This window comes from Triturus cristatus, chromosome 12 (genome assembly GCF_964204655.1).
Source record: "Triturus cristatus chromosome 12, aTriCri1.1, whole genome shotgun sequence".
NCBI classification, from domain to species: domain Eukaryota; kingdom Metazoa; phylum Chordata; class Amphibia; order Caudata; family Salamandridae; genus Triturus; species Triturus cristatus.
Genome location: NC_140595.1, coordinates 108,829,675 through 108,855,487, shown reverse-complemented (window position 1 = coordinate 108,855,487; position 25,813 = coordinate 108,829,675). Strand labels below are relative to the sequence as shown.

Genomic DNA, 25,813 nt, shown 5'->3' with positions numbered 1-25,813 from the left:
TGAACACTGTCCCCTCTGCTTACAGGTCTTCTACACTTCCGATCCATCCTTGGATCCACCGCATCTCTTCTGGACCGACCGCCTGCAGCATCTTTGTCGTCAGGCTCCATTGAACAGCTAGACGAAACCCGATGCACTTCGAGCCCTATGCACCCGCTTCCTGTGGGTGAGGTAAAGCTGGCACTCCGGTCCACAAGTGTAGAGTAACATCTCTAATGTCTAGGTTTGAAGTCTTGACTTCGTAGTCCAACCAGAAGACCCTTCTAGCAGTAACTTTTGAACATTTACGCACCCATTGAAAACCTATGGGCGCCCGCGTGTAACTTTCCTCACTGCACACGCGACCCGTGGACCTCCTGGTCACTAACTAAAGTTAGCTCCTTGTAGGCCCAGCGATTCTAGAGGCCTTAGGCCTTCTCCCTTTCCTGTTCGTGGTACTTATACCACTATTTTAGTATATGGTTTGAGCGGCCACCAGGGCCTATCCATATAAAGTGCAAGTTTCGTATATTGTGATACTTTCTTGTTTAACGATTTGTGCTCCTGTGCTCTTAAAGAGTCTAGGGGATACTTTGAGTAATAAATACATATATATTTTGAATATATATCTGTGTGGTGTCCTTTCATTGGTATAAAAGGGGGTTACATATGGTAAAACAGCTTGCTTAACATGCCTAAACGAGTTTAGCCTCAAAGACTGCTTAGCCTACGCTACCACTAGGGCAGCTAGTCCGAAAAGGTTGACTTACAACCACACCATAAGGGTTGCTTGGCATGGTACAGGGTGGTCACTTTAATTAGTGAACATCATATACCAGGCCAACTTCTCACACCCGGGACATAATTACAGACCAGGGAACCCCCTTCATTTCGAGAATTATCAAACAAGTCTGCAAGCAACTGAGTATCGGACACATAAAGACATCTGTGTACCATCCCCAGACCGATGGTCTGGTGGAGAGGTACAATGGTAATCTCAAACTAACCCTTAAACTCCTTACAGGAGATGGGAAGTGGCAAGGCCCTTTTCCAGTGATACGTAAAATAGGTAAAACAACTTACTTATTACAACTCACAGCGACCAAAACACAGATGTATCACATTAATCTTCTCAAGAATTGGCTAGGGCCTCCACCAAAAAAAGCGCATATGGTCTCCACTGTGGATACCAGGTCTTCCACCATTGAGTCCACCGTAATCAACGAGGAGTTGACCCAAGACCACACAAATGGTATTCGTGCCTTGCTCATATCCTTTTAGAATTTGTTTTCCGACCGACCTGGAAGAACACATCTGGCAATGCACTCTATCCCCACTCAAGAGGGTGTAACCATTAAACAACGACCATACCGAGTCCCTGAGGCCCGACGTCCGGCCCTTCAGAAGGAGATGAACCAAATCCTAGAGTCCGGGATAATTATCCCCTTTCACAGTAACTGGTGCTCACCGATCGTGCTCATACCGAAACCGGATGGAAGCATCAATTTCTGTATTGACTTCAGAGCGGTGAACCATATCTCCAAACAGGACGGCTATCCCCTTCCCAGGGTGGATGAACTGATACAACGACTTGGTGAGGCTCGGTATATCTCTACCATCGACCTCACCAAGGGCTATTGGCAAATCCCCTTGGACCCTAAAGACCAGAAGAATGCGGCTTTTTCCACTCCCAATGGTCTTTTTCACTTGTTCGTCCTGCCCTTTGGTTTACATGGGGCACCAGCCAGTTTTCAGAGACTGATTGACGCTCTCCTAGCACGGCATTTGGACTACTCATTGGCCTACTTAGATGACATAGTGGTATATAGTAAGACCTGGGACGAACACCTGAGACATCTAGAGGCCATATTTACAGAACTCCAATCTGCGCACTTGCATATCAATGCAAAGAAGTCACGTTTTGCCTTCCAGAAGGTTAAATATCTTGGGTATTTGCCTGGGAAGGGCTTAATAGAACCGCAAACGGAAAAGGTAAAAGCCATACAGGAAACAACATTCCCTACCACCAAACGTAACCTCGGGGCCTTTATGGGTTTGGTTAGTTATTACAGGTGTTTCATTCCTCAGTTTGCAGGTAAAGCGGCTCCTCTAACTGACCTTCTAAAAAAGTCCACCACCTCCTCACAGTTACTCTCCCCCACAACCCGTGAGCAAGAGGCCTTCCACACTCTCAAGACAGCCCTGACCACATCACCAGTATTGCAGACTCCCGATTTCCATAAACCATTCATCCTCCAAACAGATGCCTCCGGGGTGGATATAGGAGCTGTTTTGTCCCAACTTGATAGCGAGGGCCTGGAAAGACCTGCCCTGTACATCAGCCGGAAGCTCTTCCCCAGGGAACGGGTCTATCCCACCATAGAAAAGGAGTGTCTGGCAGTGAAATGGGGGATAGAGAAGTTGAGGTATTACCTTGAAGGCAGGCCCTTTGTATTATACACTGACCATTCCCCGTTAACCTGGCTACAGAGGAACAAAGGATGTAACGACTGGGTGCTCCGATGGTTTTTGTCACTGCAACCCTTTCACTTTGAGGTCCGACACCATAAGGGCACCGAACAAGGCAATGCGGACTTCCTGTCCCGATTCCCTATTTCCCCCGATCGGGAAAATCCTGGGGGAAGGGTGTGTTGGGAGGAGCAGGACTCAGGATCCCTTGTTCATACCGATATCCTGATAACACAGGTACAGGACGAGGTCGGTACCTTTAACAATCCAGGAAGCCGGCAGGAGGAGGAGTTAGGAGGCGTGACCTTGGCGCTGTCGACCCTATCTGGGGACGCTGGTGGATTGAAGCGGGAGGAGCTCGGCACCGCCTGGCGAACCGCAGAAGAGCTGAGAGAGGTGGTGGGAAGCGAGAAGACGCCAGATCAGCAGCCCGCTGTGGACCACCCACCTGGCAGTGCACCGGAGGACACCGCAACACCCCGTGAACCAGGAGAAAGCGTCGGCAGAGTCCGACACCGCGCTATGACCCACCACTCTCCAGGAGGAGGGTGGCTGGAACAGGCACGTCAGCGTGTCTTGGGCTTCATTAAAACACCGGGAGGGAACGAGTAGCAGAGCAGGAGGACACCACTGCTTTCTTCACTTGCTTTGGTTTCCACCCCTGTAGCAGGAACGGTGATTCCCCTCACATTCTAAACCCTCATGTAGTAACGTGTGCAAAAGCAGCATCATGGCAGCAGAGCTCATGCTAACTTAGTAATGTCGACAATGAGCCTAATGGCCATATGACATAATCTCATTGAGACACTTCCTCAAATATTTTTACTTAAAAACCAGTATGGTAGCGTATAAGTTACCTGCCAAATCTACAGGCTTTAAACCCCGTGGGAACCATGTGCTTGGATAAGTTGATAAAAAAAAAAAATAAGACACACAATTGATGGACGGAATGCAGAACAAATCAAAACATTCACCCCCAGTCAAGAGATCCGGGTTAAATCCATCATTCTTTTGCTCACAATGCCACCCCAGTTTAGACCTGGCCATATGCAAATCAGTCTTGACCCTGTGCCTCATGGGAACAGTCCAGCCCGAACTGCCAAGCCAGGTCCTCCCTGGACCGGAAACGAGCATCCTAGGACCGGTTTTGGGGTTTCACCCCTCTTCAGCCAGGATAGCTTGATTCCAGTGGCACGGTGAGCCCAGGACCCACGTCTGGGCATACCTTGCGCACTTGGGCGAGAAAGCAAAACACACACAATTGATGGACGGAATGCAGAACAAATCAAAACATTCACCCCCAGTCAAGAGATCCGGGTTACATCCATGATTCTTTTGCTCACCATGCCACCCCAGATTAGACCAGGCCATACGCAAATCAGTCTTGACCCTGTGCCTCATGGGAACAGTCCAGCCCGAACTGCCAAACCAAGAAGCGCAAGAGATCCAAGCACAACTTGGTCGGCTCCAGCCCCACTTGATTTCTAGAGAAGGCATGAGGGCGTCATTGTGCCTCCTTGTTGCTGTCCCAAATTCACTCTCATTCAGAGTAGATTCTGATCCTTGCTCCTAGGTAACTGGAATTTCTAGGGACATTGGCAACGCTGCAGCAAACCAAGGACTTCGCAAAGCCATGATGCTTTTTTTTGGCACATTAATGGCTCACTGTGATTAACATGTGCGCCCTAAGGAGCTGAAGGGGTCCCAAACAGGATTCCGCGGACGGATCAAGCCACTCTGTCAGTTAGGCCCTCTGTATCTGCTCAGGGCTCTGGCTTGCCTTTAGTACCAGTTCCCTCCATGACACCACAGCCCACGCAGGAACACAACACCAGACTACGACGGCCAACCCACAGTGCTGACTAACCCTGAGACTGTTCCTACCTCGGCCGAGGCCTCAACTGCTTAACCCATCTTCTTATCCCAATATAGGGCCTCTACCTGCTGGATGGCCTCCTGTCCCTCATGAGTACTTTGGCATTGACTCTGATAAATTGGGGCTATGATGCTGGGGATGAGAGTACAATGCTTTACCCAGAGTATAACTTGTATGAGGATATCCCAGATGGCTGTGGTCTGGATACTTCCTCCGGCACTGGACTAGTTCTCCCCCGTCCCTGGGACTCCCAAGTAAGAAAGTGCCTCCTTTGCTATGGTTCTGCGTAGGGAAGCAGAAGGTTCTTGATCTTCAACTTCACTCTCAGGAAGTTAAAAGCCAATGTTTTGTGGGAGGTGCTGCTACCTGGACAGTCAAGTTCTGAGCCCATTAAATGGGGCTATCACTGATCCCCTACTAGGTACTTGAGCCAAACTCTGCTCAGGTCCACCTGTGCATCTCCATATCACCATACACCATCACCCAGCTCCAGGCCATCCACCTTTCCTCATCCAATACCTTACTCGTGAGAGCACTGTGGTGCAGTCTTCAGCCAGTAGAGTTAACCCAGACTCATTTACCAGTACTCCCCATGACACGGAATTGAAAAGGATAGCGGCCTATGGTATTCATTTTTTTCCTCTATGAGTTTGGCCCTTTGTTCAGTGAAAGCCAGCTGCATGTTAGGCTGCTGCTCTTACACTCTCTGAGATTCCATGGCCCATATGACGTCCATGGTTCAGCCAGAAGCCTGGGACTTTGATTCGCAGACAATGCAAGATGGTTGTGATGCAGCCATGTGCACCATCCGCTGGAAACTGAATACCACTGATTCCTTTGGTAGAGCTATTAGCACCGGTGTGGCCAATCGCCCGCAAGCCTGAATGCGGTTGACCACCTTTTCAGGGCACATTCAGGCCAGTCTCATGGGCATGACAGTTTACGGCTTCTGAAGTTTAGAGAATAAGGAGACTGGGCCCTAGAGAGGTGCACAGATAGCAGGGCCACAACTTGGCTGACGGTGAACCGCCTGTCGCTCTTGCAGCAGGAAGTGCAGGGGCTTTTGGTCAAAGGAGCCTTAAAGAGGGTACTGGTGACACCAGTCAGTTGTGGTTGTTGTTTCCACTACTTCCTGCAAGGTCTTCCTCTACCTCGACGACTGGTTCTTGAAGGGGGGTTTGCCCCAGGCAGACATCAACCTACTAGACACTACGGCGAATCTCCTGACAACTTAGGTGTGCCTGAGTCACACCTTACTCCTTCGATGAAGCTCTTCTTCATCGGAGTCATTCTGAGCAAGGTGTAGTTTAGTGCCTAGCTTCAGAGAGGAGACTCCAGGACATTTGGGCCATGATCCCAATGTTTAACCTCTGTCCTGCATCACAGCGAGGATGACTCTGAGCCTGCAGGGACTGATAACCTCCTTCATCTTGCTGGTCAAGCACACCAAATGGGATATGAGGCTCAGAACCAGGGGAACCTATCTGATTTTGTCTAGATTTTGGAGGAGAAAGCAAAAGATCGTGAGTGATGGCAGCGGACAGTTAATTGTGTTGGCAAGAGACCTCTGTACTTTCCCTACCCAGATCTCAGTGTTGACTGATGCATTGCTTCTTTGTTGGGGAGGCCAACTTAAAGAGGTGGAGATTAGAGGCATCTGCTCTCCAGCAGAGGACCAGTTCCATATCAAATTTCTGGAGCTGAAAGCCATGCTCTTGCTGTTGAAAGCCTTCCTTCCCGCCATCAAAGGGAAGCCATTGCCTGTGCGTACAGACCAGACCACTGCCATGTGGTACTACAACAAGCAGGGCTATGTGAGGTCACGGAACCTGTGAAAGGAGGCTTTGCATTGCTAGACATGGCTAGGTCACCAATGGATTTTTCTGGTGACACACCACGTGGCAGTTTCCTTGAAAATCAGAGCAAATTAAAAAAGACATCAAGCCTTGAGGATCATGATTGCCCGTTACATCCGGAGCTGCCCCGTTGTTATTCTTTTCTGCAAGTGGGGAGAGATCAGTCTTGATGTTTTCGCCACTGTAGATAAAGCATGTCAGCACTTTTGCATGTTGGAGTTTCTTGCCCTAGACAAACTCCACGTAGGGTGGAGCTCGGGACTCTGCCGATACCTCTCCTGCCCTGAGTTCTAAGGAAGGTCAGGATAGACTGGACCTAAGTCATCCTAGTGTCTCCTGATTGCGTATAGAAAGAATGGTACCCCAAGTTCCTGGGCTTGAGCATTTGCCCCTCTATCAGGCTGCCTCTTCAGGAGGATCTCCTGTTGTAGCCGCAGAGCTGGGTTCTCTACCCGAAATTTAGTAATCTACACCTCCATGTTTTGAAATTGTGCAGTGGCAGTTGAGTTCTTTGAACCTTCATGATGAAGTCGTGAAAGTCATCTTGGCAGCCAGGCATCCCTCATCTAAAGCTGAATGCCCCTGGCGTAGGGATATGTTTGTGGTCTTGTGCGCTACTAAACAGACCCAATCCATGACAAACTGTCCAAAGTTCGGTTGTATGTGCTGTCCCTTTCCAAAGTCAAGGCCTTGCTTTTCGCACTGATAAAGGGGACCTGTCGGCTATTTTAGCCTTCTTACTGGAGTCGGGCAGCCATCATTATTTGACTATCTCATTGTAATACATTTCCTTAAACGGTCAGAACATATGTTTAACCCTCTTGTGTTTGTTGTGCTCAATGGGTTTTATGTTTGGTTCTCACATTCCTCATATATGCTCCTTTTGAGCATAAACACAGTTGTAAAATTAGGCTCCATATCATCAAGACAGCCTTTCATGTCGCTATATCATCTGGGCTTCAGATCCACAAGTTGCAGGCTCTTTCTGCTAACCTGCACTATAACACATTCAACGCAGTCTACTTGGTTCTGCAAGCTTGAGCCTCTTACTTTTGAAGGTAGTTGACTCCCTTTCATGTTGCTAAGAATATTACTCTTCTGGATTTCTTTGCTTCACCTCACCCCTCTAAGGAGGAGGAGACCCATCACCGATTAGACCCAAAAATTGTACTACGCATCTACGGTGATCACACCAAAGAACTACGCGGGGATGATCAGCAGTTTATCAGGTTCACTGGAAAAAAGAAAGGCAAAGCTCATGCTAGATCACACACTGCATTTAAATCTGCTATAAACGGGGCAAAAAAGGCTATTTATGGCTTGCAAGCTCATTTACTTTGGACAAGGCTTCCGCCACTGTGTTGACACATAGGGTGCCAGTACTCGCCATTTGTCAGGTTCCTACTTGGGTGTCACAGAACATGTTCACAAGACAGATTGCCTATGCAATCAGGTCTACCGGTAAGAGCACTTTGAGCGCATGGTCCATACGTTTGGGAGCAGCGCATTCCATGTAATAGGGCCGACTTTCCCTGTTTGCTCCTGGCGCATTTTAAAACGGGTGCGCCGGCGCAAACAAGGAAAGTGCGTACTTTACATAATAGGGCCCCAGGTGCTTTCAGGGCAACTGCCGTACACCACATTTTTTCCATATTAGTTGATGCTCTGTACTTGGGCAGCATTCTTGCCAAAAATGATCACCTCCTTTCACGTTGGGAGGTCCATCACTTTGCCAACATTCTTTACTCCTCCTCACCCTGTCCAAAAAGGAGGAGAGGTTGAATCAACTGGACTGGAAGGGCTCCTTCAGATTTTACATTGATCATACCAATGAACACCATATCAATGACCAGCTTTTTGTGGGGTGAGAATAGTGATGTCTGTGTGGAAGATGACCCTGTTAAGGCAGATAGTCTGCTACATCAACAACTGCTATGTACTGGCCAAGAAGCAGCACCTACAAGTACTGACAGCGCATTCTACCAGAACAAAGGCTGCTACCTCTTCATTGGCTCGTAGTGTACCTGTCCTTGACACCTACCAGGACATGTCATGGGCATCATTGCCTACCTCCACGCAGCATTACTGCCTTGACAGCCAGGTCTGGGTTACGGCACTTTGCTTGCATTGGTTTGAAAGATTTTTGGTCTGAGTCCACTCCACAGACCCTCCGCCTGGGTAGGTAATGCTTTGCTATCTATTCTAACATAAGGAATTGTGTGCTTAGAAGGATCCATCAGAAGTACAAGCTACTTACCTTTTGATAACGCTCTTTTTATTGGACACTTTACATAACTGCAGATTCCTCAATGCTCTCCCACCAGTGCTGTTCTGTGGAGTGGCTTACTTTTTAACATCTAAAAAGGTCCCAAGTTAGAATTCAGCCCACTTGCACCTACAGTTGGTGATGCACAGCATATAATCGCATGGAAAATAAAAAATAAGGAACTGATATCAGCACAAAGGGGAGGTGCTTATGTGTGGCTCCTCTCTATCCCTTCCAGGGTGGTATGGACCCAACAATGAACCACATGGCCAAATTTCTGCAAGTGCAAATCAGGTTTTGGCTTCATTCTTTTGCTGCCTTTCTGTTGCCAGAACAGAACTGAAAAGTGGACGTTTTCTAGCGTTTTGATCCATTCTTTTCAATAATTATTATTTGAGGTTTGATCCTTCATTTGGAAACATGCGAAAATCCAATTTTTTATTTTAAGTGGAAAGTTTTTTGTTTTATTTCTTAAAACATGAAGCAATATCCTAATCTCCAACGTAACACTTTGTTTTGCTCCTAATGCACGCTCTCTTTTTGTCAGCACATACCAGTGTTTCAGTTGAGCCACCAATCGTCCATTGTAGATACAATTTGCTGCAGCTGCGCTGCTCCCACAATTCAGTATATGGATTCCATCTAAATTTGTTAACCATCAAGTTTAAATACCTTGACATATACACAACATTTTACCATTTTCAGTTTTACATTTTCCTTTTTATGTATATAGATGTTATCAATATGCTACTATTATTTTTTTTTCTAAACAGTCAGTGACCCCCTGGGTAGGCCTAGTGGGCTTCAACTTAGTAACTGCTGCCATTTTGTACTCTGTATTCTTTCTGCCCCTTTCTTAGTCACTAAAGCCTATACACCTGTCAGAAATTCGACTCCAGTACGTGCTAAGAAAGAAAAATGCTTTAGTTCAAAATAGTGGTATGAATTAAATGCATAATGAAAAAGGCACCGATCTTCATAGTAGAAGGCCAAATCATAAGAGTGCTTCTCAACACAAAAACCATTTAGTGGTTGCCTATCTGATAATATCCCACCAAAATGGTATGATTGATCGGTCATCTGACAGCCTTTTAGGAAATGGTAGAAAGTCTTTCATTTAAAGTTGGCAGTCCTTCCCGCATCATAAGGTAGCTGCTTGGTTGTAAACTAACTAGAGTTCTTATCATTACTGCAGTTTGTCTTGATTTCAATTTCTTAGGTTTTTGCTAGTTTGCACCCTTACAGATCATTCAAGTTATAAGAACATATTTTGTTTCAATGTTATTTATCCAAGAAAGGACTCTATAGAAATATTGCTACATCTGTTGAATTGTAAAACATGTTTTCTAACAATTATGCTGTTCACATGTCTTGATAGAGTGCAACAAAGACAAAGAGGCTCCTCTGATGCCAACTCAACTGACTGCGCCATTGGAAGAACAGGAAACAGAAGTATCTTGTAAAGCTCCCTCAGTGCGAGGCTTTGAGGGCTTCCGAGTCCCCCGAAATCCCGGGAGGGTTAGCAGACTCTCCACTTGAAAATGGTGAGTCCAGGGGTATCGGCGTTCTCGTAGGGCTGCCAAGTGGATGTGCCTTCCTCGGTATCGAGGCGGGTGGGCGGTACCCAATCTGGTGTTATACTATTGGTCGGTAATGGTACAGTCTTTGGGAGTGCCGCTTCTAGGCGATAGTATCGAAGTTCCGCTATGCAATCGCCCTACTATCTTTGAGATCGGGTTAGGCACTGCGTCCAAGGGTATACTGGTCGAAATCTTAGAGCCGAGTTACTTCAAAAGAACTAGATTCAAGGTAATCAATGCTATGTTCCTAATCTGGCAGAAAATTCAGCGGAAATTGTCCATCCATCAGCTCAATGTATATACTCCATTCAAAGCATCCCGACTTCTTTTTCCCCCTATTTTTCAAGATCAGACAATGTATAGATGGCAAGCACATGGACTGCGGGTTATAGGAGACTTGGTGGGTGATGGTCAATTATTATCTTTTCTATCTTTGAAGGATAAATTTCAGCTGCATATTCATGATTTTTTTAAATATCTTCAGGTCAGAAGTTTTTTGTACAAACATCTTGATGGAATTCCCTCATTATTTGATAAATTAGCTATATTTGAACTTATTCAAAAGAAAGCCAGAATAGGAATGGTGTATGGGTATCTATTGTCCAGTCTCCCGGATGATTTGAGTGCACAAGGATTAAGGTGGGCAGACAAATTGGGGAAGACTGGTGTGGATCTAAATTCGGCCCTGGAGCTTGCTAGCGAGGTTTTGGTTTCTGGAAGTCTCCGGACCCAAAGCTATATGTCAATGTTCGACTTGTATTATACGCCTGCAAGAATTGCAAAATGGGGTAGCAGAAAGGGGGACCACTGTTCAAGGTGTGGGTTGTATGCAGCAAATACAATTCATATGGTTTATGTTTGTCCGATTTTGTCTGATTTTCTATCAGACCTAGAGCATTTTATCAATTCTACGCTTAAGATTCAGTGTACCTTGACTGCTGAGATGGTGATAATGGGCTATGACGGCGTAGCGATAATGGGTAATTCATGGTACACTTCTGCGCTTTTGTTTATCGCTATGTCTATGATTCGGTTGTGTACAACCTCACAATGGCTCTCCCCCGAGGCTCCGACATTCATGAATTGGAGAGCTAGACTGCTTGCTATTCATAAGATGGAATTCTCAGTATATTCATTAAAGGGAATCGGGAGGCGGAAGCTTGCCTCTAAGATATGGGCTCCGGTGGAGGAATGGATTAAATAGTGGGTAGGATTATAATGTTTTTCACCCCCCACTGTGATCGGTGGCAGTATTATGAAATGTTAGGACTAGGCTCCATAGTGTGGTCCACCTCTTACTCTTCTTATTGTTTTTCTGCCCCACCATAGTTCAGTTTATTTTGTCGGGTAGTTTTTATGCTGTATATCTTGTCTCGATGTTTTCCTTTCTTTATATTCTGAAATTTTTCTTCTCTTTTTTTTTTCTTTTCTTTTTTTCATTTATTGCCATTGAATATGAGATGTAATTTTTAATGTTTGTGCACTTTTGTACTGAAAGCCATGACTGTATTGTTCTACATAAACTTGAAAATAAAAAATAATTAAAATGGTGAGTCCAGATCACTTGCTTGTTGTAACCTGCTCTTTCGCCATAAATGTGCTGTTCTGATAGCGACTTCTAAGCGCAGATTCCTCACCCTTTGAATACTCCCCAGGCATTAGACTTGATCCGGAAAATCTTTTGCAGTATACGTGCACTGGCAGGTGGCGCTGGGGGCTCCGATTCAATGCCGTTTTTGATATGATGTGTGTGTATTTAGGCACTACTCAAGTGTGTTGACATCAGTTCCTTTTTTTCCTTGCTAACTAACGGAGATCTGGAGCAACCTCTCATCTCATTTAGACGAATATGTGACGTTACAATGTGATAAAAATGATTGCGGAATGTTACATCGCAGTTTTTACAACGCAAGTCGTTACAACGACTTGCGCCGGAGGGCGCTGGACTTAGGAATAGTATGATTTACTATTCCAACACCAGTCTACATACAGTAGGGAAGGTGTTGGAATAGTAAATTATACTATTCCTTATGTTAAAGCGCCATCCAGCGCAAGTCGTTGTAACGACTTGCGTTGTAATACCTGCGATGTAAAGGCATTGCGATGCAATGGCCGCATGGTAATGGATGTTTCCCCATTTAGACACTTCCTAAAAGATTTTTTCTTAAAAACCATTGTTGTAGCTTATACGTTACCTGCCAAATCTACAGGCCTTAAACCCTGTGGGGAATGTTCCAAACAAGTGTCTGTGACTGACCCATATGTGGTTTGCCTGTAGTGCCTGGGGTCAGACCACAATTCCAAGACCTTCAGTGACTGTGCCTTGATGCATTCCAAGATCATTCAAGACTGAGAAGTGAAACGTTTCGTGACAAAGCACCTCAAGACCATGTGCTGGGATAAGTTGATGTCACAGGCAGGGACTGGTCCCGCACCCAAGGTCACTCCTGTGACAGGTCATCTTCATAATTGAGATCCTTGGGCAAAACCAAGAAGAAGCACAAGAAATCCAAGCATAACTAGGTCGGCTCCAGCCCCACTTGATTTCTAGAGAAGGCATGAGGGCGTCATTCTGTGTCCTTGTTGCTCTCCCGAATTCACTCTATTTCAGAGTAGATTCTGATCCTTGCTCTTAGGTAACTGGAATTTCTAGGGACATTGGCAACTCTGCAGCAAACCAAGGACTTCACAAAGCCATGGTACTTTTTTTGGCACATCAATGGCTCAGTGTGATTAACATGTGGGCCCTAAGGAGCCCAGAGGGTTCCCAACCAGGATTCCGCAGACGGATCCACTCTGTCAGTTAGGCCCTCTGTATCTGCTCAGGGCTCTGGCTTGCCTTTAGTACCAGTTCCCTCCATAACACCACAGCCTACACAGGAACACAACACCAGACTACGTCGGCCAACCCATAGTGCTGACTAACCCCGAGACGGCACTGTTCCTACCTCAGCCGAGGCCTCAACCGCTTAACCTATCTTCTTATTCCAACACAGTGCCTCTACCTGCTGGAAGGCCTCCTGTCCTTCATGAGTCATTTGGCATGGACTCCGATAAATTGGGGCTAGGATGCTGGGGATGAGAGTACAATGCTTTACCCAGAGTATAACTTGTTTGAGGATATCTAGGCTGTGGGGTTTTAGGTTTAAACCTATAATAACTGTTAAAACCCCACTGAAAGAGAAATAGCCCTCACTAGTGAAAACATATAAACACTGAAAAAACACCTGCACAACCACAAACTGAATGCCATTCAAAGAAAAGAAGAAAGAGAATGAAAGAGTCATTTCTTTTCTTCCTGAAGGGGCAATACAATGTAACTTTGCTACACAAGCTAGCAGTAAGTACAACTGGGCTAACATTGTTCTGCTTGAGTTTTGTTGGTTAGAGATGCCACTAAAATATTGTTTCTTCTTCCTTTTGCTTTTTTCAGTTTTGTGGTCTTTGGTCTAAAGATGCAGGGTTTAGAAGCATGTTTTAGGTCTTGTTTAATTACTTTATAAACTGTAGAGAATCAGGAAATATCAAAATCATATTTGATATTTTAGCTGCGTTTGATTTTACACTGATAGGTAAAATGGCTGGTTTCATTCAAATCTTTCCTAATATGTGGCATCACATTTACCCACAGAGAATGGGTAAAAACCCTTAATACATCAGCCCACAGTTTCTAGTAGGTCAGTATTGATAGTAGGTGAATTGCCAACACCTCAGGCTTTAAACATTCAATGCAAGGTATAGTGACAAGTATATGCATAAAGAGCGCTATCACCAAGCATCTGGGATAGTGGTGAAAACATGACACCAGACTTTTGGAAGCAATGGAATGCAGTTTCACTTGGAATGCTCTGCAAAAAATGTTCTTTCCAAGTTCAACAAAGATTGGAGTGATATTGTTTGTATTTGCTGTGATTCAGCTACGTATATGAAAACAATGTGTGATGGCCTGTCAAAATTGATACCCGAGCTGAAGTGATTCCTTGTAGGAGATCCTTGTCACTTGTTAGATGGTATGCTGAAGCCATCTTTACAATCTTCAGAGTTAATGAGGGATGCTATTGACTTTTTAGTCCATTCTCGTGCACTGTTTTCTTATGCACTGGAACTAAAACGCAAATATTTATCATTTTGTGCTTTGTGTGGCATCAAAGAAAGAATCATCCCAACTGTGTCCCTTAGCTGATGGTTCTCAGTCCAAGGGGCTATGAATGCTATATTATCCATGTGGCAACCGTTTACAGACTTTTTGCTGAGTGATGATGCCAAAGGCAAGAAATGTGAGGATCTTTGGTCGCATATTGATAGTGATGTGAAAAAAAGTGCACTCTACTGCATTATTAGATTTTTACAGGAAAACATAACTGCTGTAGCAGACATCATAAAAAAACTGGAATCTGAAAACACCCTTGTCTGCCAAGTGTTCAGCATAATTGGTGTAGATGTGAAACAGCTCCTTGAGAGTAGGCTGGGCGACACCTTTAATGACTTTGGCACTGCAACATGTTCCATGTTAGTTTGCTTGCCACTTGGTAAGCAAAGCAATGTTGAAGAGCAATTCAGGAACGTTTATTTTACAATGCATGAGAAATGGCTTGCAATGATGCATAATAATGTCCCTTCACCACCAATGGCATTTGAAGTCAATGAAAACTCACTGTGGTACTCTGTACTAGTTCTAGATCCCTTCAGTAAAGGGGAATTTCCTCCGTAGTTTCAAAAGTGCTGCTTTATTTTTGACTGCTTCAATAACTCTTAGGGCATAAGCGCCCAGCTCAATGCAAATGTTGCAGAACCTGTCCTGAGAATCGCAATCTTCAAGTGCGCCAGTATTGGCATGGAAAGCTATCTCAGTGGCCAGAGTTAACAAATTGTGTACTGGCTGTTTTGGCGTTGCCCTTCTCAAGTTCCAATGTTGAGAGGGCCTTTTCACAGAAGTTTATGTGGGAAGGAAAGATCGAGCGCACATGACCAGAGACTCACTGAAGAAGTATTGTATGGTGTACTACAATAAGTTTAATTTGCAAAAATCCATTTGGGCCTCATATACACTACATGTACACTGTCTATATATCATGTTCTATCAGTGCAAAAAGCAAGCAATAATAAAAGCAAAACGTTCCATAAACACCAGAAAAACACTTTTTCTGTTTTTAGTAGCTCACAAATGTGTAACCACTGATAAGTTTTTTAAGGTATTGAAAACACTTGAAAACACTGAAAAAAAACCACCAGAATTTACCAAAAATAGAAACTGAAAACAGGAAAGCCTAAGGATATCCCAGATGGCAGTGGTCTGGATACTTCCTCCGCCACTGGACTAGTTCTTCCCCGTCCCCGGGCCATCCAAGTAAGAAAGTGCCTTCTTTGCTATGGTTCTGCGTAGGGAAGCAGAAGGTTCTTGATCTTCAACTTCACTCTCAGGAAGTTAAAAGCCAATGTTTTGTGGGAGGTGCTGCTACCTGGACAGTCAAGTTCTGAGCCCATTAAATGGGGCTATCACTGATCCCCTACTAGGTACTTGAGCCAAACTCTGCTCAGGTCCACCTGTGCATCTCCATATCGCCATACACCATCACCCAGCTCCAGGCCATCCACCTTTCCTCACCCAATACCTTACTCGTAAGAGCACTGTGGTGCAGTCTTCAGCCAGTAGAGTTAGCCCAGACTCATTTACCACTACTCCCCATGACACCATATTGAAAAGGATAGCGGCCTATGGTATTCATTTTTTCCTCTATAAATTTGGCCCTTTGCTCAGTGAAAGCCAGCTGCATGTTAGGCTGCAGCTCTTACACTCTCTTGGATTCCATGGCCCATATGATGTCCATGGTTCAGCCAGAAGCCTGGGACTTTGATTTGCAGACCATGCAAGATAGTTGTGATGCAGCCATGTGCACCATCCGCTGAAAACTGGATACCACTGATTCCTTTCGTAGAGCTATTAGCACCGGTGTGGCCAATCGCAGGCAAGCCTGGATGCGGTTGACCGCCTTTTCAGGGCACATTCAGGCCAGTCTCATGGGCATGACAGTTTACGGCTTCTGAAGTTTAGAGAATAAGCAGACTGGGCCCTGGAGCGGTGCACAGATAGCAGGGCCACAACTTGGCTGACGGTGAACCGCCTGTCGCTCTTTCAGCAGGAAGTGCAGGGGCTTTTGGTCAAAGGAGCCTTAAAGAGGGTACTGGTGACACCAGTCAGTTGTGGTTGTTGTTTCCACTACTTCCTTCAAGGTCTTCCTCGACGACTGGTTCTTGAAGCGGGGTTTGCCCCAGGCAGACATCAACCTCCTTCACACTACGGCGAATCTCCTGACAACTTAGGTGTGCCTGAGTCACACCTTACTCCTTCGATGAAGCTCTTCTTCATCGGAGTCATTCTGAGCAAGGTGTAGTTTAGTGCCTAGCTTCAGAGAGGGAGACTCCGGGACATTTGGGCTATGATTCCAATGTTTAACCTCTGTCCTGCATCACAGCGAGGATGACTCTGAGCCTGCAGGGACTGATAACCTCCTTCATCTTGCTGGTCAAGCACACCAAATGGGATATGAGGATCCGAAGTCCCTGTAGGCTCAGAACCAGGGGGACCTATCTGATTTTGTCTAGATTTTGGAGGAGAAAGCAAAAGATCGTGAGGGATGGCAGCAGAACCTTAATTGTGCTGGCAAGAGACCTCTGTACTTTCCCTACCCAGATCTCACTGTGTTTATTGATGCATGCTTCTGTGTTGGGGGGGCCACCTTAAAGAGGTGGAGATTAGAGGCATCTGCTCTCCAGCAGAGGACCAGTTCCAAATCAAATTTCTGGAGCTGAAAGCCACGCTCTTGCTGTTGAAAGCCTTCCTTCCCGCCATCAAAGGGAAGCCATTGTCTGTGCTTACAGACCACATCACTGCCATGTGGTACTACAACAAGCAGGGCTATGTGAGGTCACGGAACCTGTGAAAGTAGGTTTTGCGTTGCTAGACGTGGCTAGTTCAACAATGGATTTTTCTGGTGACACACCACTTGGCTGTTTCCTTGAAAATCAGAGCAAATTAAATGAGACATCAAGCCTTGCGGATCATGATTGGCCATTACATCCGGAGCTGCCCCGTTATTCTTTTCTGAAAGTGGGGAGAGATCAGGCTCGATGTTTTCGCCACTGTAGATAATGCATGTCAGCACTTTTGCATGGTGGAGTTTCTTGCCGGGAGACAAACTCCATGTAGAGTGGCGCTCGGGACACTGCCGATACCTCTCCTACCCTGAGTTCTAAAGAAAGTCAGGATTGACTGGACCCAAGTCATCCTAGTGTCTCCTGATTTGCGTATAGAAAGAATGGTACCCCAAGTTCCTGGGCTTGAGCATTTGCCCTTCTATCAGGCTGCCTCTTCAGGAGGATCTCCTGTTGTAGCCGCAGAGCAGGGTTCTCTACCCGAAATTTTGTAATCTACACCTCTATGTTTTGAAATTGAGCAGTGGCAGTTGAGTTCTTTGAACCTTCATGCTGAAGTTGTGAAAGTCATCTTGGCAGCCAGGCATCCCTCATCTAAAGCTGTATGCCCCTGGCGTAGGGATATGTTTGTGGTCTTGTGCGCTACTAAACAGATAGACCCAATCCATGACAGTGTCCAAAGTTCTGCAGTATGTGCTGTCCCTTTCCAAAGTCAAGGCCTTACTTTGCGCACTGATAAAGGGGACCTGTTGGCTATTTCAGCCTTCTTACTGGAGCCGGGCAGCCATCATTATTTGACTATCTCATTGTAATGCATTTCCTTAAACGGTCACAACATATGTTTAACCCTTTTGTGTTTGTTGTGCTCAATGGGTTTTATGTTTGGTTCTCACATTCCTCATATATGCTCCTTTTGAGCATAAACACAGTTGTACAATTAGGCTCCATATCATCAAGACAGCCTTTCATGTCGCCATATCATCTGGGCTTCAGATCCACAAGTTGCAGGCTCTTTCTGCTAACCTGCACTATAACACATTCAATGCAGACAAGCTGGCTCTGCAAGCTTGAGCCTCTTACTTCCAAAGGTAGTTGACTCCCTTTCATGTTGCTAAGAATATTACTCTTTTGGCTTTCTTTGCTTCACCTCACCCCTCTAAGGAGGAGGAGACCCATCACCGATTAGACCCAAAAATTGTACTACGCATCTACGGTGATCACACCAAAGAACTACGTGGGGATGATCAGCAGTTTATCAGGTTCACTGGAAAAAATAAAGGCAAAGCTGTGCAGAAACTGACCATCTCATGCTAGATCACACACAGCATTTAAATCTGCTATAAACTGGGCACAAAAAGGCTATTGAGGGCTTGCAAGCTCATTTACTTTGGACAAGGCTTCCGCCACTGTGTTGACACCTAGGGTGCCAGTACTCAACATTTATCAGGTTCCTACTTGGGTGTCAGAGGACATGTTCACAAGACAGATTGCCTATGCAATCAGGTCTACCGGTAAGAGCACTTTGAGCGCATGGTCCATACGTTTGGGAGCAGCGCATTCCATGTAATAGGGCCCACTTTCCCTGTTTGCACCCGGCGCATTTTAAAATGGGTGCGCCGGCGCAAACAAGGAAAGTGCGTACTTTACATTATAGGGCCCCAGGTGCTTTCAGGGCAACTGTCGTACACCACATTTTTTCCATATTAGTTGATGCTCTGTACTTGGGCAGCATTCTTGCCAAAAATGGTCACCTCCTTTCACGTTGGGAGGTCCATTACTTTGCCAACATTCTTTACTCCTCCTCACCCTGTTCAAAAAGGAGGAGAGGTTGAATCAACTGGACTGGAAGGGCTCCTTCAGATTTTACATTGATCGTACCAATGAACACCATATCAATGATCAGCTTTTTGTGGGGTGAGAATAGTGATGTCTGTGTGGAAGATGACCCTGTTAATGCAGATAGTCTGCTACATCAACAACTGCTATGTTCTGGCCAAGAAGCAGCACCTAGAAGTACTGACATCGCAATCTACCAGAACAAAGGCTGCTACCTCTTCATTGGCTCGTAGTGTACCTGTCCTTGACACCTACCAGGACATGTCATAGGCATCATTGCCTACCTCCATACAGCATTACTGGATTGACAGCCAGGTCTGGGGGAAGGCACTTTGCTTGCATTGCTTTGAAAGATTTTTGGTCTGAGTCCACTCCACAAACACTCCGCCTGGGTAGGTACTGCTTTGCTATCTATTCTAACATAAGGAATTGTGTGCTTAGAAGAATCCATCAGAAGTACAAGCTACTTACCTTTGATAACGCTCTTTTTATTGGACACTTTACATAACTGCAGATTCCTCAATGCTCTCCCACTAGTGCTGTTCTGTGGAGTGGCTTACGTTTTAACATCTAAAAAGGTCCCAAGTCAGAATTCAGCCCACTTGCACCTACAGTTGGTGATGCACAGCATATAATCGCATGGAAAATAAAAAATAAGGAACTGATATCAGCACAAAGGGGAGGTGCTTATGTGTGGCTCATCCTTATCCCTTCCAGGGTGGTATGGACCCAGCAATGCACCACATGGCCACATTTCTGCAAGTGCAAATCAGGTTTTGGCTTCATTCTTTTGCTGCCTTTCTGTTGCCAGACCAGAACTGAAAAGTGGAAGTTTTCTAGCGTTTTGATCCATTCTTTTCAATAATTATTATTTTAGGTTTGATCCTTCATTTGGAAATATACGAAAATCCAATTTTTATTTTAAGTGGAAATATTTTTGTTTTATTTCTAAAAGATGAAGCAATATCCTAATCTTCAACGTAACACTTTTTTTTCCTCCTAATACATGCTCCCTTTTTGTCAGCACATACCAGTGTTTCAGTTGACAAATGCAAAAACAACAATTGATGGACAGAATGCAGAACAATGTCATACATTCACCCCAGTACAGAGATCTGGGCCTAAATCCATCGTTTTTTTGCTCACCATGCCATTCCAGTTTGAACCCAGCCATATGCAAATCAGTCTTGGCCCTGTGCCTCATGGGAACAGTCCAGCCCGAACTGCCAAGCCAGGTCCTCCCTGGACTGGAACCAAGCATCCTAGGACCAGTTTTGGGGTTTCACCCCTCTTCAGCCAGGATAGCTTGATTCCAGTGGCATGGAGAGCACGGGACTCACGTCTGAGCATACCTGTCCCACTCAGGGTGACAAATGCAAAAACAACAATTGATGGACAGAATGCAGAACAATGTCATACATTCACCCCAGTACAGAGATCTGGGCCTAAATCCATAGTTTTTTTGCTCACAATGCTATTCCAGTTTGAACCCAGACATATGCAGATCAGTCTTGGCCCTGTGCCTCATGGGAACAATCCAGCCCGAACTGCCAAGCCAGGTCTTCCCTGGACTGGAACCAAGTATGCTCAGACGTGAGTCCCTTGCTCACTTTGCCACTGGATTCAAGCAAGCCTGGCTGAAGACGTCTGAAATGCCAGAAACCGTTCCTAGGAAGCTTGTTTCCGGTCCAGGGAAGGCATGGCTTGGCAGTTCGGGCTGGACTGTTCCCATGAGGCACAGGGTCAGACTGATTTGCATATGGCCATGTCTGAACTGGGGTGGCAGAGTGCGCTAAAGAACGGTGATGGATCAAATCCAGATCTGCTGACTGGGTGCGAGTGTTTGATTTGGTTCTGATGCTCCGTCCATCACCACCCTCTTTTATACCGCTTTGTTCGCCATAGGTTGGCAGGGTATGCTCAGACGTGAGTCCCTTGCTCACTTTGCCACTGGATTCAAGCAAGCCTGGCTGAAGACGGCTGAAATGCCAGAAACCGGTCCTAGGAAGCTTGTTTCCGGTCCAGGGAAGGCATGGCTTGGCAGTTCGGGCTGGACTGTTCCCATGAGGCACAGGGTCAGACTGATTTGCATATGGCCATGTCTGAACTGGGGTGGCAGAGTGGGCTAAAGAACGGTGATGGATCAAATCCAGATCTGCTGACTGGGTGTGAGTGTTTGATTGGTTCTGATGCTCCGTCCATCACCACCCTCTTTTATACCGCAGTGTTTCAGTTGCATTGTAGATACAATTTGCTGCAGTTGCACTGCTCCCACAATTCAGTATATGGATTCCATCTCAATTTGTTAACCATCAAGTTTAAATACCTTGACATTTACAGAACATTTTACTATTTTCAGTTTTACATTTTCCTTTTTATGTATATAGATGTTATCAATATGCTACTATTATTTTTTTTTCTAAACAGTCAGTGACCCCCTGGGTAGGCCTAGTGGGCTTCAACTTAGTAACTGCTGCCATTTTGCACTCTGTATTCTTTCTGCCCTTTTCTGAGTCACTAAAGCCTATACACCTGTCAGAAACTCATCTAAAGTGCGTGCTAAGAAAGAAAAATGCTTTAGTTCAAAATAGTGGTATGAATTAAATGCATAATGAAAAAGGCACCGATCTTCATAGTAGAAGACCAAATCATAAGAGTGCTTCTCAACATAAAAACCATTTAGTGGTTGCTTATCTGATAATATCCCACCAAAATGGTATGATTGATTGGTCATCTGACTGCCTTTTAGGAAATGGTAGAAAGTCTTTCATTTAAAGTTGGCTGTCCTTCCCGCATCATAATGTAGCTGCTTGGTTGTAAACTAACAAGAGTTCTTATCATTACTGCAGTTTGTCTTGATTTCAATTTCCTAGGTTTTTGCTAGTTTGCACCCTTACAGATCATTCAAGTTATAAGAATATATTTTGTTTCAATGTTATTTATCCAAGAAAGGACTCTATAGAAATATTGCTACATCTGTTGAATTGTAAAACATGTTTTCTATCAATTATGCTGTTCACATGTCTTGATGATCACAATTCAGGAGAACTTCTGAGGCAAGTAAAGCATCCAGTTCTAATAAAAGAGCTGGAGATAGAGTGCAACGAAGACAAAGAGGCTCCTCTGACGCCAACTCAACTGACTGCGCCATTGGAAGAACAGGAAACAGAGAAGTATCTTGTAAAGCTCCCTCAGTGCGAGGCTTTGAGGGCTTCCGAGACCCCCGAAATCCCAGGAGGGTTAGCAGACTCTGCACTTGAAAATGGTGAGTCCAGATCACTTCCATGTTGTAACCTGCTCTTTGGCCATAATTGTGCTGTTCTGTTAGCGACTTCTAGGCGCAGATTCCTCACCTTTTGAATACTCCCCCGGCATTAGACTGGATCCGGAAAATCTTTTTCAGTATTCGTGCACTGGCAGGTGGCGCTGGGGGCTCCGATTCAATGCCGTTTTTTATATGATGTGTGTGGTCTTTTATATTTAGGCACTACTCAAGTGTGCTGACATCAGTTCCTTTTTTTCCTTGTAAACTGACGGAGATCCAGATTAACCTCTCATCTCATTTAGACGAATGTGACGTTACATAGCGATCAAAATGATCGCGTAACGTTACATCGCAGTTTTTACAACGCAAGTCGTTACAACGACTTGCGCTGGAGGGCGCTGGACTTAGGAATAGTATGATTTACTATTCCAACACCAGTCTACATACAGTTGGGAAGGTGTTGGAATTGTAAATCATACAATTCCTTATGTTAGAGCGCCATCCGGCGCAAGTCGTTGAAACGACTTGCGTTGTAATACCCACGATGTAAAGGCATTGCGATGCAATGCCCGCATGGTAATGGATGTTTCCCCATTTAGACACTTCCTCAAAGATTTTTTCTTAAAAACCATTGTTGTAGCTTATACGTTACCTGCCAAATCTACAGTCCTTAAACCCTGTGGGGAATGTTCCAAACAAGTGTCTGTGACTGACCCATATGTGGTTTGCTTGTAGTGCCTGGGGTCAGACCACAGTTCCAAGACCTTCAGTGACTGTGCCTTGATGCATTCCAAGATCATCCAAGACTGAGAAGTGAAACGTTTCGTGACAAAGCACCTCAGGACCATGTGCTGGGATAAGTTGATGTCACAGCCAGGGACTGGTCCCGCTCCCAAGGTCACTCCTGTGACAGGTCATCTTCATAATTGAGATCCTTGGGCAAAACCAAGAAGAAGCGCAAGAAATCCAAGCAGAACTTGGTCGCCTCCGGCCCCACTTGATTTCTAGAGAAGGCATGAAGGCATGAAGGCGTCATTGTGCCTCCTTGTTGCAGTCCCAAATTCACTCTATTTCAGAGTAGATTCTGATCCTTGCTATTAGGTAACTGGAATTTCTAGGGACATTGGCAACGCTGCAGCAAACCACGGAGTTTGCAAAGCCATGTTGCTTTTTTTTGGCACATTAATGGCTCACTGTGATTAACATGTGGGCCCTAAGGAGCCAAGAGGGTTCCCAACCAGGATTCCGCAGACGGATCAACCCACTCTGTCAGTTAGGCCCTCTGTATCTGTTCAGGACTCTGGCTTGCCTTTAGTACCAGTTCCCTCCATGACACCACAGCCTATGCAGGAACACAACACAAGACTATGACGGCCAACCCATAGTGCTGACTAACCCCGAGACGGCACTGTTCCTACCTTGGCCGAGGCCTCAACCGCTTAACCTATCTTCTTATTCCAACACAGTGCCTCTACCTGCTGGAAGGCCTCCTGTCCTTCATGAGTCATTTGGCATTGACTCCGATAAATTGGGGCTATGATGCTGGGGATGAGAGTATAATGCTTTACCCAGAGTATAATTTGTATGAGGATATCCCAGATGGCAGTGGTCTGGATACTTCCTCCGGCACTGGACTAGTTCTCCCTCGTCCCCAGGCCTGCCAAGTATGAAAGTGCCTCCTTTGCTTTGGTTCTGCGTAGGGAAGCAGAAGGTTCTTGATCTTCAACTTCACTCTCCGGAAGTTAAAAGCCAATGTTTTGTGGGAGGTGCTGCTACCTGGACAGTCAAGTTCTGAGCCCATTAAATGGGGCTATCACTGATCCCTTACTAGGTACTTGAGCCAAACTCTGCTCAGGTCCACCTGTGCATCTCCATATCACCATGCACCATCACCCAGCTCCAGACCATCCACCTTTCCTCACCCAATACCTTACTCGTGAGAGCACTGTGGTGCAGTCTTCAGCCAGTGGAGTTAAGCCAGGCTCATTTACCACTACTCCCCATGACACGGAATTGAAATGGATAGCAGCCTATGGTATTCATTTTTTTCCTCTATAAGTTTGGCCCTTTGCTCAGTGAAAGCCAGCTGCATGTTAGGCTGCTGCTCTTACACTCTCTGGGATTCCATGGCCCATATGACGTCCATGGTTCAGCCAGAAGCCTGGGACTTTGATTCACAGACAATGCAAGATGGTTGTGATGCAGCCATGTGCACCATCCGCTGTGAACTGGATACCACTGAAAATAAAAAATAAGGAACTGATATGAGCACAAAGGGGAGGTGCTTATGTGTGGCTCCTCTCTATCCCTTCCAGGATGGTATGAACCCAACAATGAACCACATGGCCAAATTTCTGCAAGTTTGAATCAGGTTTTGGCTTCATTCTTTTGCTACCTTTCTGTTGCCAGACCAGAACTGAGAAGTGGACGTTTCTAGTGTTTCGATCTATTCTATTCAATAAATATTATTTGAAGTTTTAAATATTCTATAGTTCAATCCTTCATTTGGAAATGTGCGAAAATATTTTTTTTATTTTATTAGGAAAGTCCTAATACATGCTCTCTTTTTGTCAGCATATATCAGTGTTTCAGTTGAGCCACCAGTCGTCCATAGTAGATACAATTTGCTGCAGTTGCGCTGCTCCCACAATTCAATCTATGGATTCCAACTTAATTTGTTAATCATCAATTTTAAATACCTTGACATTTACAGAACATTTTAACATTTTCAGTTTTACCTTTTCCTTTTTATGTATATAGATGTTATCAATATGCTAATATTATTTCATTTTCCAAACTCAGTGACCCCCTGGGTCAGCTTGGTGGGCTCTAGGTTAATAACTGCTGCCATTTTGTACTCTATATTCTTTCTGCCCCTTTTAGAGCCACTAAAGCCTATACACCTGTCAGAAACTCAACTCAAAGTACGTGCTAAGAAAGAAAAATGCTTTAGTTGGAAATAGTGGTATGAATTAAATGCATAATCAAAAAGACAGCCATCTTGATATTAGAAGGCCAAATCATGCAAGTACTTCTCAACACAAAAATCATTTACTGCTTGCTTATCTGATAATATCCCACCAAATGGTATGATTGATTGGCCATCTGACAGCCTTTTAGGAAATAGTAGAAAGTGTTTCATTTAAACTTGGCAGTCGTTCCAGCATCATAATGTAGCTGCTTGGTTGTAAACTAACTAGAGTTCTTATCATTACTGCAGTTTGTCTTGATTGCAATTTCTTAGGTTTTTACTAGTTTGCACCCTTACAGATCTTTCAAGTTATAAGAATATATTTTGTTCGGATGTTATTTATCCAAGAAAGGACTCTATAGAAATATTGCTGCATCTGTTGAATTGTAAAACATGTTTTTAACAATTATGCTGTTCACATGTCTTGATGATCACAATTCAGGAGAACTGCTGAGGCAAGTAAAGCATCCAGTTCTAATAAAAGAGCTGGAGATAGAGTGCAACGAAGACAAAGAGGCTCCTCTGACGCCAACTCAACTGACTGCGCCATTGGAAGAACAGGAAACAGAGAAGTATCTTGTAAAGCTCCCTCAGTTTGAGGCATTGAGGTCTTCCCAGGCCCCCGAAACCCCAGGAGGGTTAGCAGACTCTGCACTTCACAATGGTGAGTCCAGATCACTCGCATGTTGTAACCTGCTCTTTGGCCATAAATGTGCTGTTCTGATAGCGACTTCTAAGCACAGATTCCTCACCTTTTGAGTACTCCCAGGCATTAGACTGGA

The 25,813-nt window shown here is 45.1% G+C and overlaps 1 protein-coding gene across 1 annotated transcript in view; it reads left to right on the top strand.

Moving 5' to 3' along the window:
* LOC146772771 (rho guanine nucleotide exchange factor 11-like) overlaps positions 1–25,813 on the top strand; it is a 103,701-nt gene that overhangs the window by 33,631 nt on the left and 44,257 nt on the right. The window contains exons 5-7 of the mRNA XM_085639872.1: positions 9,825–9,990; positions 21,839–22,060; positions 25,474–25,695. The gene's annotated coding sequence lies outside the window, so the exon portion shown is untranslated. The remainder of the gene's footprint in view (positions 1–9,824; positions 9,991–21,838; positions 22,061–25,473; positions 25,696–25,813) is intronic.